Below are 11672 nucleotides of genomic sequence, written 5' to 3' on the forward strand. Positions count from 1 at the left end.
TTTCTATACTTTCATAATGTGAGATTCACATCAATTGTTTTATGCATTTTTGTTTATTACAAACCAATAAACCGAGTGTCCAATGTATTTTTATTGACTCTATCAAAGGTAATGAAAACGTGCTTGAGTAGGAAATAAACTATCCCATTCATTTTCTTTTTCTCAGTTGCCTGAACTCAAGTCTCTCATTTGAGCGACAGATCTATTCCCATATGTCATTTTCTGCTGTTGTATCCGCAGTCTACATATTAAATTGAATGTTAACATAGTGTGTTACTGAAGTTGGGAAACATTTCTGTCCAACGTTCCCTCCAAAACAAAATCAGTTTTATTTGAAACCCTTTTTTAAACGAGCTATAGTTAGGCAATAATTGCATGCGGAACTTCATATAGAACCCCCTATATAATCGCGAAATTGAAAAGTTATTATGCATAAATATCGTATAAACCGCACGACGAGGCGATAGCAGCAGAAAATGCAAAAGCCATATGACCCGTCATAATCTCCTAAACAGCGTGGAAGTTCGTTTACTCGGTATAATCCCCTGTTATATTATAACCCTATCCTTCAGGTAAACTACTCATGTTTACAATGAACGCGCGCTCGTGAGCATGACGAATTTGCTTCTTTGTGGTACAGAAAAATCTTTCTCATTGATAATCCGCTAATATCTCATTGAGGCTGATTTACAAAATCGCTGGCGCTTATCCCTTAATCTTATCTCCGCATGCAGGTTTCCGCGCTTTTTAAACGAGCCCATTCTCCTCCCTGTTACCGCTAATTGCTTACTCCGCCAGTTAATTCCCTCCTTACAGATTAGCTGCTGTTTCCCAGTGGTGGCGCAGTAAATAAGAATAATAAAAAGGGTCAGTCTGGGATTTCGCTTTCTCCGCACACGGTCGACTTCGCTTAAAAATGTTAATTAAGCGTCTCAAATATTTACTCGCTTACCGTGTGCATCGCACAAACTAAAAAGAAAAAGAAGAATAGTTATGGTGTGCGCGTTGCTATTCGTTCGTCAGCGGCCGCGTTTACACTTCACTGCAGCCCGAGTTGGTTTGACGGTGTTTATTAAAACAAAAAACTTTTCACAAATTAACCCTTTCGCTACGGGAGGATTCTCCGCCGCGGTACTCCCACTGAACAGCTGTAGTCGCCTGTAGTAGCGAAAGGGTTAATTATGAGTAAAAGATTTTTTTAATTGTAATATTTTAAGATTATTTTGGAAGCTTCTTTAAACAATGTAATAATACAATTGTTGGATGGCCTACTTAGTTCTGTATTTAGTAATACAATGTAGATATATTTTAGGATAAACATCCTAACAGACGTAATTTTCAGAATATTTTCTGAACTTTTATTCATCGAAATCCATGTACGCACTTGTTCATTCTACGACCAATAGTACCCGTAATCTGTAATCTTATATCTATGTATTTCTCCCACTACCCTAACCTACAGTGGAACGAATGAGTGATCTAGACGGAAAAAAAGTCACGTGTAGAATCAAAGACACATCCAAGTTTATACAAGCTAATAAGAACAGAGACAATTGGTTTAACCCTTACAGTCCCTGAGATGCTTAAAGTCATCGCGATATGTTCTCTTCATAAAGAAGTGCGATGCCTTAATTGAGTCATCATACATTACTCTGATTGTCTCGTGGCAAGTTCACTCTCTTCACAGACATAAGTTTCTCTAATTTATTCTGAGGGCTTAATAATATTAGTTATATACAGACTTAATAATAGTTATATACACATATAAAGAAAAGGAGCAGTCTCTTGCTCACACACAATATTAATTAATCGATTACACTACGAACAGTCTTCCGTTCGCGGAATCAAACTCTCACGGTATCCGGAATTCCTTCTCCGATTCGTCCACTATACAAACAACGTAACGGTTTCTTTCGTCTTACACGTTATTACGTCGTAACTCGTACTTCCAGAATTTTCGGAACAATTAGCCATCAATTATCAATACTTTCAATCAGATGGCGATACCAATCCCATAATTTCATGGTTATACTTGTCACCCAGTTGAGGAGCTTTGTTGTTGAAATCTGCTAATGACATCAAGGTCAACTCATTACAGCTCTGTTTTGGTTTATCCTCACTTAGTCATCAGTTTTTTCAAGCCATCGGATCCGTATTTAAAAAGGTTAATCTACCTTTAGATGCAGAGATCTATGCATCGAAAGTTACACCTAAAAGTAATCGCTTTTTGTTGTTGTATTATAAACAAACTTGTTGATTAGTAGTATAAATATTTCTTTTAGACAAGTCTTTATTATGGAGGACAAATTTGGCGTATAAGTTTAATGTAAAATACTTTATTCAGTGCAAATTGTATTTTTATATTTAGTTACGAACGACCCCTCCCATTCGTGCACACTCCAGATGATTTATATAGCTCAATGGTTGGAACAATATTTCAACGTATCTGAACACCATTAATTTTTTCCATCTAAAATGTTAATCCGTCTAACTGTACAACCGTTGTATGAACTGTGCAACCGTTGAGGTACCCCCTGAATTGAATGTAAAACAATTAATGAACCGAATAGAGATTTGTGAATCACTTCTGAGATGGAATAAATCAGAGTTTTTTTTTAAACGGTTGGTGATTGGGGACGAGAAGTGGGTTGTATACAATAATACTAAATGCAAAAAGTCTTGGTCCAAGCTCGATGACAAGCCGAGTGATTCCACATCGTATAGTTACCTTCTCTTCCGTTCTCACAAAAACGCAAATTTGACCACCACGGATTCATTTAACTGATCGTTCTTTAATAGATAATTAAAATTACACCCGAAGAAACAAGTATAAAACATGCGTGATAAGTAGATTATAGAGTTTAGCCATGTAAAAGAAATAGATTATGCATAAAATGAAAATTAAAAATTAAAAATCAACCTGCTTGAAACGAAGAACGTCTGGCAGGTTGAATATACGTATGTATACAATTTTAATTTATATTATAATCTTACGCTCGATAGCTATCCAGTTTATAACCCACTTCCGTGACTGATCTAAATTTCGATCACGTTAATATAATCCACTTTGATATTGGCCACGATATTAGAGGACGACGATCGAACCCATATTGCTAACGCTCATATAACGCTAACCTCGATGTATTATACATAGTAAAATATATTCGTCCTAAAGTAATGAAGTCCTTCCAGTAGCCAGCAAAAATTATGATTTTAACTAGTGAAACGAAAGAAAGTTTCTAAAATGGTTTCCGCGTAGGAGTCAAATAATCTCTAATACATTAAATACCTGTGGATTAGATCGTTTTAATGCGTTTATCACGGATGAATAAAAAATCTAGGAAACGAAGGCTATCGACGATAATCTCGTCAGGTGGCATTGTAAAACGTTCATGAGGAATCGCAGGTTAATGAGACGGAAGAGAAGAAAAGGTCGAGAAAAATATCCGGGAAAGGGACAACGATCGGTATCCGGACAAAATATCTATCAGGGCACTGGTTCTTCACCTCTCCATCGCAGCTGTCGAAGCGAGATGCAGGTGATTGGCCGTGAATCGAATAATCCGGATAACGGCAGATGCATTTTTTTTTTCGTTCTCCGATAACCCTGGAAACAATGGTGTATCCGTTTGTATGTATGCGCATCTGTGTGCACGCGCTCCAACACGAGTACGTGAACGTGAGTTGTCATTCCGTCGTGAGACAGAAGAAACTGGTGAATTACATTTTTACACTTTGACGAGGCTTTTCCTTCCTTTTTTATATCCCCCCCTCTCTCTCTTTCCCTGGTTCTAGCCGTGGATTACGGACCGGATCGGGCCGGGCAGAGAAGTAACTCGGATTTCTCGTCTGTTGATTCAGTCACGCTGATTGCGCCTATGATTTACACCGACCGGCCTTGTAAATTTTTCGTACGGGCCGATACGTTCGTTTGATATCTCGAATTCGTTTCGTGTATCAATTCTCGTTTGGGAGAATTTTCCTGTTTCTCTTTTTTCCTGTATTGCACTGTTGAATCGACACGGTCATCAACGATAAATACTATAAAAATACAAATCTGTAGATAATGGAAGACAGCAATAAATTGTTGAATACGAGCTGCATTACAAGATGTGTAAATTAAGTAATGAGACTGATTTTGTTTCAATTTTTTATTCGAATAGAATTACAATTTTGTACCGTGCGCCTCAAAATAAGTTCCTTGAGAAGCCACACAATGCCGGAACTTGGATACTGGAATAGCCTTCAGCTGGTCGTTTACAGACACTTCAATATTTTCGAGTGTCCTAACATGACGTCGATTGACGTGATTTTTCCATCTCGGGAGGAGAAAATAGTCACAAAGATTCAAGTCAAGCGAATAAGGAGGGTAAGAAGCCACAGGGATGTTTTTACTAGCCAAAAAATTCGTTTGAAGTAGCCGTAGCGCTCGATCTGTCAACACTTGGCACGCGCGACTTGAGGGGTGGCAGACGAACGTGTCAGTACGAATTTGAACTCGTTACAGTCATTTGATTGTCCATCGAGATTTGTTTTATGAAACACGTTTTTCTAGTGCGTTTCAAAAATGAGTGATGTCAATTTCGAGCAAGCGGCTGTAACCGACCAACTAAAGGCTATTCCAGTATCCGAGTTCCAGCACTGTTATGAGGATTGGAAAAACCGTTTCCAGCGCTGTATGACATCCCAAGGAACTTATTTTGAGGGACACAAGACTAAATTGTAATTCTCTTCGAATAAAAAATTAAAAAATCAGTTTCATTACTTAATTTACTCACTTTGTATGTAGGGTGTTAAAAAAGAGCCATTCCACGTTTATATGGTACGCAGAAGATACTAAATTGAGTAGCAAATCTTCACTGAGCGTAAATCGACAACTCAACCATTCCTGAGACATGTATAAACGTTTTTATATGTTAGTATCACGATTGACTTATTGGGTTCTCTGTGTGTTACATGTCTGTTGCCTCTGTCGGGTGGATGAAACAATCCGTATAAACGCTGTCCAGGTCGGTAGCCGAAGCGGAACGACGCGTATTTACGCGCGAAACTAAACGGTCCGCGCTCGAGGCAAACAAGCATCGCGACTCGATGCATTCAGGACGCGCGACGTCGTCCTTTTCCGGTTGAATGCATTTCTGGGTTCTAAAAATGATAAAGACCGTCGAAACTGGGAGCGATCTGATACGATCGTTAGAAATATATTTATGTACCCATTTCGTACGTGGTGATTCGAAACGGGCCAAGGAGATCGAAGACCGAGCAGGGAAACAAAAGACGAAGATATCGCGAAATCGTGCGACATCAGAAAGAGAACAATGGATCAAAATGGTAAAAGGGGTTGAAAGGGAAAGTCAGGTTAGTGGTAGAAAGCGGTAGGAAGGAAAGTTGGCCCGAAGGAACGAAGTAATTTAAAAACTTTCTGCTCCATGACATTTCGCAATAACAAATTATCCCTGGTCCATTATCTACAAATGCGATTATGATAAGATAGAACCTAATAACTTAAACTTTAATGCAGTGAATTCCAGTTACTGTCGCTGGATATTGTAACGTCTGCGTATTTGCAATTCACGCGAAAAGCCCAACCTTCCCTCGAGCTTTCCAACGTTTGCCTCCTCTTTTCGCTCTTGGCGAAACGAACGACCACCGTCATTATTGAGAAAAAACAACTAAATAACTGATATCAATACAGTTCTTACAAATTTTATGCGAACTTCTGATTGTACGTCTTGTGCCTTACGCATTCATAAATGAAGAACCAAACTGCTTTTCTTGTTGTCTTCATTATTGTTCATAACATAGAACACTGGCGAAGTAATGAACTACTTAGTAATATTATTTCTGGGATTTATGCGAAGTTATTTATTATCTAATGTTCCTGATTGTTAGCTTAAATTGAAATTGTAAGAATATTATTTACCACAAATAAACTCTATTGAACATGAGAACACAGTACAAATAAGTAATTAAATGTTTTTTTCAGGATAAAGAGGAACTCTCCTGAGGTCCATAAATATCCTTGCACGAAGAAGAGGATTTTACTGAAACTAGCAATTTAAATTTGATAAAAAAAAGATATGAAGAGAAAGAATAGGGGAAACTGTTTCCGAATAATCAGGGGGATTATAACATCAGAGTTAAAAGCGGTCTTGGCGTATGAACGGATGATGTTAACCATAGGTAGAGAGAGGATGGCAATTAATTAGTGGAAAAAAACATTGGACGCCAGATTAACAAGCGTGGATGTCACGTATATTTGTCCGCGAGTGCGATAAATCAGGGTGAGTACTTCGCTAACGATGATCGCCGATCGAACGATAAAGGGTCTAGCAGAATAAGCATNTTAAGGGTAATATGAGGGTAAACACTCTTAACTTTACCATCGTTTTTCTCGGAAACCACTTAAGATATCTGGATGAAAAAAATACTGGAACATGCGTATTGATCCCCTCTATAATATATATTTTTCTTTAATTTTATATCAACTGCAACTGGCTGATAAGAAATAATCTATTTTTTAGTGGTTGGTTTAGCAAGCTACCCTTTGAGGTACCACCACCAAAAAATTGTAGAATAATAACCTGTCTGTTATGTGTAAAATTTTCAAGATGATAGAATTGGTGGAACATAGTTAAATAATTAAAGATGTATCGAAGCTATGTAATTATACAAGGAAACAGTATTTAATATTTACGTAAAAGATGGAAGATATGTTTCTACTAGTATTTAAGCCAATATCTATATTCAAATTAGTACTCCTAATGACATCATTGTTATAATATACATAGTAGTATAAAAATTTTAAATAAAATAAAATTTTTAATAAAATTATTGATACAGCAGGTCCATTTAATGGTATTCTAAATGACGCGGTAATCATGAAAATTGTATTAGAAGATGTTAATGGAATAAGTAGCCTTCTACAGCCAGGTGATTTTTGCATTGTGGATCGTGGTTTTCGCGATGTCGTCGACTACATGAAAAGTAAAGGCTATCGTGTTTTGATGCCGGCCTGCAAGGGACATCGAGCACAACTGACCACCGAAGAAGCGAATATATCGCGATTTATAACTAAATTACGATGGGTTGTTGAGGCCGTTCACGGTGCCATCGGACAAAAATATCGACTATTACATAATAAAATGGATAATAAACTTTTACCAAGTCTGAAATCATTATGTCGAATCGCATCCTTTTTACACAATGCATTTGGTAAAAGATTAGAAACGGACCCAAAAATCAGAGATGTAATTATTGATCATATGAAGAAACGTCGAACTGAACAGAACACGCTACAACAATTAATAGAAGACAAAAAATTAAGTCGTCGTCAAAAGCCATTTAGATCAATAACTTCCAACGACCTAATAGACTTTCCTGTACTGACAGAGAAAGATTTAAAAATATTATTTACAGGCAAGTACATTTTACAATACTATCATTTATGTAACCTTCTTATACGTAATGTTATCATATATAACAATATGTATTCGTTACATAATATCACTTATAGGTACATACCAATTAACACAAGCAGTGTGTTATCTTGCGGAATTGATGAAGGAAGACAATAAATTAAATATTGAATACTTGAATGAAGCGAATAATATTATACGGGTAAAGATACAGTCCCGACATATTAATCGAAAAATGTATCAATGTTACATTGAATATGTACTAAACTCGATCAATTACACAGCTATTACACGCTACACATGTAACTGTGCAAATGGAAACAGAACAGTAGGTTGCTGTTCGCACGTGGCGTTAATTATATATTATTTATCCCATGGTCGATTTAAATCGAGGATTGTAAGACCAGCGGAGATATTAATGCACATATTTGATGTAACAAGTACCGTACCAGTTATTGATGAAAACAGCGACGAAGATTGAATAAATATTTCACAATTACTTCTTGTTTGTACGTCCATGAGTTAGTACCCAATCCCTTATCCCAATGTATAGCTTCGATACATCTTTAATTATTTAACTATGTTCCACCAATTCTATCATCTTGAAAATTTTACACATAACAGACAGGTAATAGATCATTATTCTACAATTTTTTGGTGGTGGTACCTCAAAGGGTAGCTTGCTAAACCAACCACTAAAAAATAGATTATTTTTTATCAGCCAGTTGCAGTTGATACAAAATTTTCAAAAAAAATACATTATAGAGGGGATCGATACACGTGTTCCAGTATTCTTTCATCCAGATATCTTAAGTGGTTTCCGAGAAAAACGATGGTAAAGTTAAGGGTGTTTACCCTCATATTACCCTTAAACGATGAGATAGCGACTTGAAATTTTAGGGGATCATTTTGCACACTAGGAGGAATGGTTTGCGCATACTGTTAACGAAAATCGACGTGGAGGCCGATTCACCATGCTTATCCTGCTAGACCCTTTCTGGTCTCGATTAGCAAATATGAGCTGACTGTGACCGTAGCTCGACGGCTAACACAACTTGAACTCTGTACCGCACAATGAAAAAATAAACTGGTTCCAACCCTCGGTTGCATGAATTTTTGTTGCAAACAATTTTAACTAAACTCCTGCGTCTAAGGATTTTTGAGGTCGTTGATCACGAATCTATTAATAGATTTGAAGACTCCATAATAGACCGGGCGCTCTTAACACAAAAAATTTTTAAAAGTCTGCCATTGATAGGGGAAATATTTACAGCCACAAGCTGTAGATAGATGTACTTAAAAATCATCGTTACGTGTTAATGCATACTTAAACATTAACTTTAGTTAGCAAAAAGAACGTAGTTTCTTGAAACAACTTTCAAACAGTCTGCCTTGTGAAATTTCGTCAACTTTACGCTAACATTAGCCTAAATTGAGTTTGGCAGATTGTAAAAAATTGTTCTTAGACGATTGTTCTTATACGATTTAATTGCTAACTAACATAAGTACGCTTTATTCTTGTACTGGAGAAAACCATCTGCCAATAATCTTTTCATGGATTGCGCAATCTTGCCTTGTGCTCAAATAAATGGCCCGGACTATAAATAAAAATTAGCAAATTAGAAAGTAAAATGACGAGTTACAGTGCTGCGGCAATGATTCCTGGAGCGATTGGTATAAGACGTATGGCTGAAGCGCGAGTTTCTTGTGTATTAGTTGTTCTCCTTGGTTTCGGAATGAACGTCGTATCGATGTTTTGGTCACCGTGAATTGTTGAGAAAGAAAAATGCGGTGACTGCGAAACACTTTTAGAGATTCGATAAGAACGAGCATCCCTCGCTGAGATTCTGCATGTTGGATAATTTATGTCGATGGCACGTCGGGACGTAGGTATCGATCGCCGAGACCAAAGTTGCGGATAATTGAAGTTTGCCAGGAGAAACAGACAAGCTACAACCATCGAGAGTGATACCGATGGAAACTTTACCATCAGCGTGCCGAGACCAGAAAGTGAGTTTAGAACAAGAGAGAGGAAGGCGGGAAATGTAAAAGCTCCTGAAATATAAACCATCTATGCGCGTGCTAAACACATTTATAAGTACAATATTCCGTTTGTGTGATAAGTTGATTGAAGTTTAATTTAATTTTTAATAAAACCATGTTTTCCTTACTAAATATTATTTTGTTAATGTTATTGTCAATCGACGTAATCCTTAGCGAGCACAGATTTTAAAAGATCTAATTACCTTGTCAAAATGTTATGAAGCTGCTTGATGAATTTATGAATTGTCATTTCCTCAATTTTCAACAATAAGAGTATAAATTAATCGCTGTCGACGTTCAGTATCTTTGGATATTATCTATGCAATGTATGATCATCGTGGTTGCAAATGACTCGTAGAGTTGATGCAATATTAAGAGTTTAATTAATAATGACAGGATAAATAGAAACTTCTGCCTGCATTATCTGTTTTAGTTAAACTAAAAAGCGGATGAAATCATATTTAAAAATAATCAAGTACGATGGAATGTGAAATAGACAAACACCAACCGATACTTTCGAACGAGAAGACGTTGCATTTCGATTCGCCTTTAATATTTCTGCAGGAATCAGCAACGCAGCTCTCGCTCTTTACAGTCCTTTTGTTCTCTCCGTCATCTCCCTTCCCTCTTTTTTGTCTTCGCATTTCTTCTCTTCAATGAAAGCCATTATTTCACGACGGATGGAGGATACCGAAACGAATTATTATTTCTCCAACGCGGCGCGGTAAGATCGACTGCTTCCCAGTCGATCTCATCATTGGATGGATCCTCGTAGTGACTCAGAACGGAAAATTGCATGTGCAGCGAAACGTAATCCCCCGCCCGTGATGTTTCGAAATTCAAATGGTTACAGCTCAAACCCACTCCTCTCTCAGTTCGTTTCCCACAGGATGAACGAAACCCTGTGAGACTGCACAATAGACGGAGACGGTCAAACGAACTTCGTTGACGGGAAGGTCCGCTTGCTGTTCAATATTTAACAGCATTCGGGAAATGTGTAAATGCCGTTTACTCGGATTGGACTTAATAACTCGGGACGAGGTACGTCCCATCGTTGCATCCTTCATATTTTCTATGCACGGTATCTCAGAAATCGTGGTACAGCCGATCAAGTGGTGATTCTACACCTGAAAATATATCAAAGTAGAAAATAACGTTCTATCATTTAAAATTTTTGTTTCGAAAAAAAGTAAGATTCAACCTATTCCGTTTTCAAGAATGAATCTTCTGTTTTTTCTTTACAAAATTTCAAACGTGTGTCACTATTTCAACTTACAGGCGGAACAATCTTTATCCCCTTACATTAATATTTTCGACTCGATGCACTTCAATCACAGGATCACGGATTTTAGATTACAGGGTCTCTCCAAGGAGAGAGGATATTTTTTATAATTTTCCGTCCGTTTTGCTGTGACGGAGGGGCGTGATTCGTCACGGTAGATCGCACTCGCGAATCCGCATTCGCTATTACCGAAAGGAGAATAATTTCGCGGAGCCGGCTTATTTTCTCTTCGTCCATACCTCCGTCGTTTCGTCTTTACGAGGTCGCAAAAGCCCGCATCTCTATCCATCCGTACTTTTTAACCCGCAAGATTTCATAAACGTGGAAACCCGACGATTCTTGAAGAATAGCTGAAGTCGTCGTATATAATTCACTGTGATCTATCTCCGAATAAATTCACTGAGATAGAAGACTCTTGTTCAGTGGAAAATTGAAGAAAGCAAACATAAATTAGCAAAAAATGAAATCCGACTACGAAAACCTGCAAATGAAATGAAAATACGTATCTTGCGTTATTTTATTTTGTATTAACATCTAATGCAGTTTGGGTTACTTTTTAAGGAAGGAAATAGACGCGCGGACGAACCTTGTGTAACACTTATACATATAGTGTTAGCTTCGGGAGCCGCAGGACGTGGACGACGGGGGGAGGGTCAGTTCCCCTTAGCCACTTAGGTAAGAAGGTAGTCGGATTGGCAGGTCACCTGTCGTAGATACGTCTTGAGCGGTCAAAGGGGTGTTCTCATTACCACAGTAAGAGTAGTAAAAATTCTACGTGTTGGGTGGCAAAGAGACTCGCCCCCTACAGTGTAGGCTCCGCCGGGGCATTTCTCGAGTCCAAAATTTTGCCCCCCCCCCCCCTCACCAAGTAGAATTCTCACTACGCTTACGGTAATGTGAATACGCCTTAAGACGTATCGGTTTCGAGA

This window comes from Ceratina calcarata, unplaced genomic scaffold (assembly GCF_001652005.2).
Source record: "Ceratina calcarata isolate Rehan_Ccalc_2016 unplaced genomic scaffold, ASM165200v1 scaffold582.2, whole genome shotgun sequence".
Classification (NCBI taxonomy): Eukaryota; Metazoa; Arthropoda; class Insecta; order Hymenoptera; family Apidae; genus Ceratina; species Ceratina calcarata.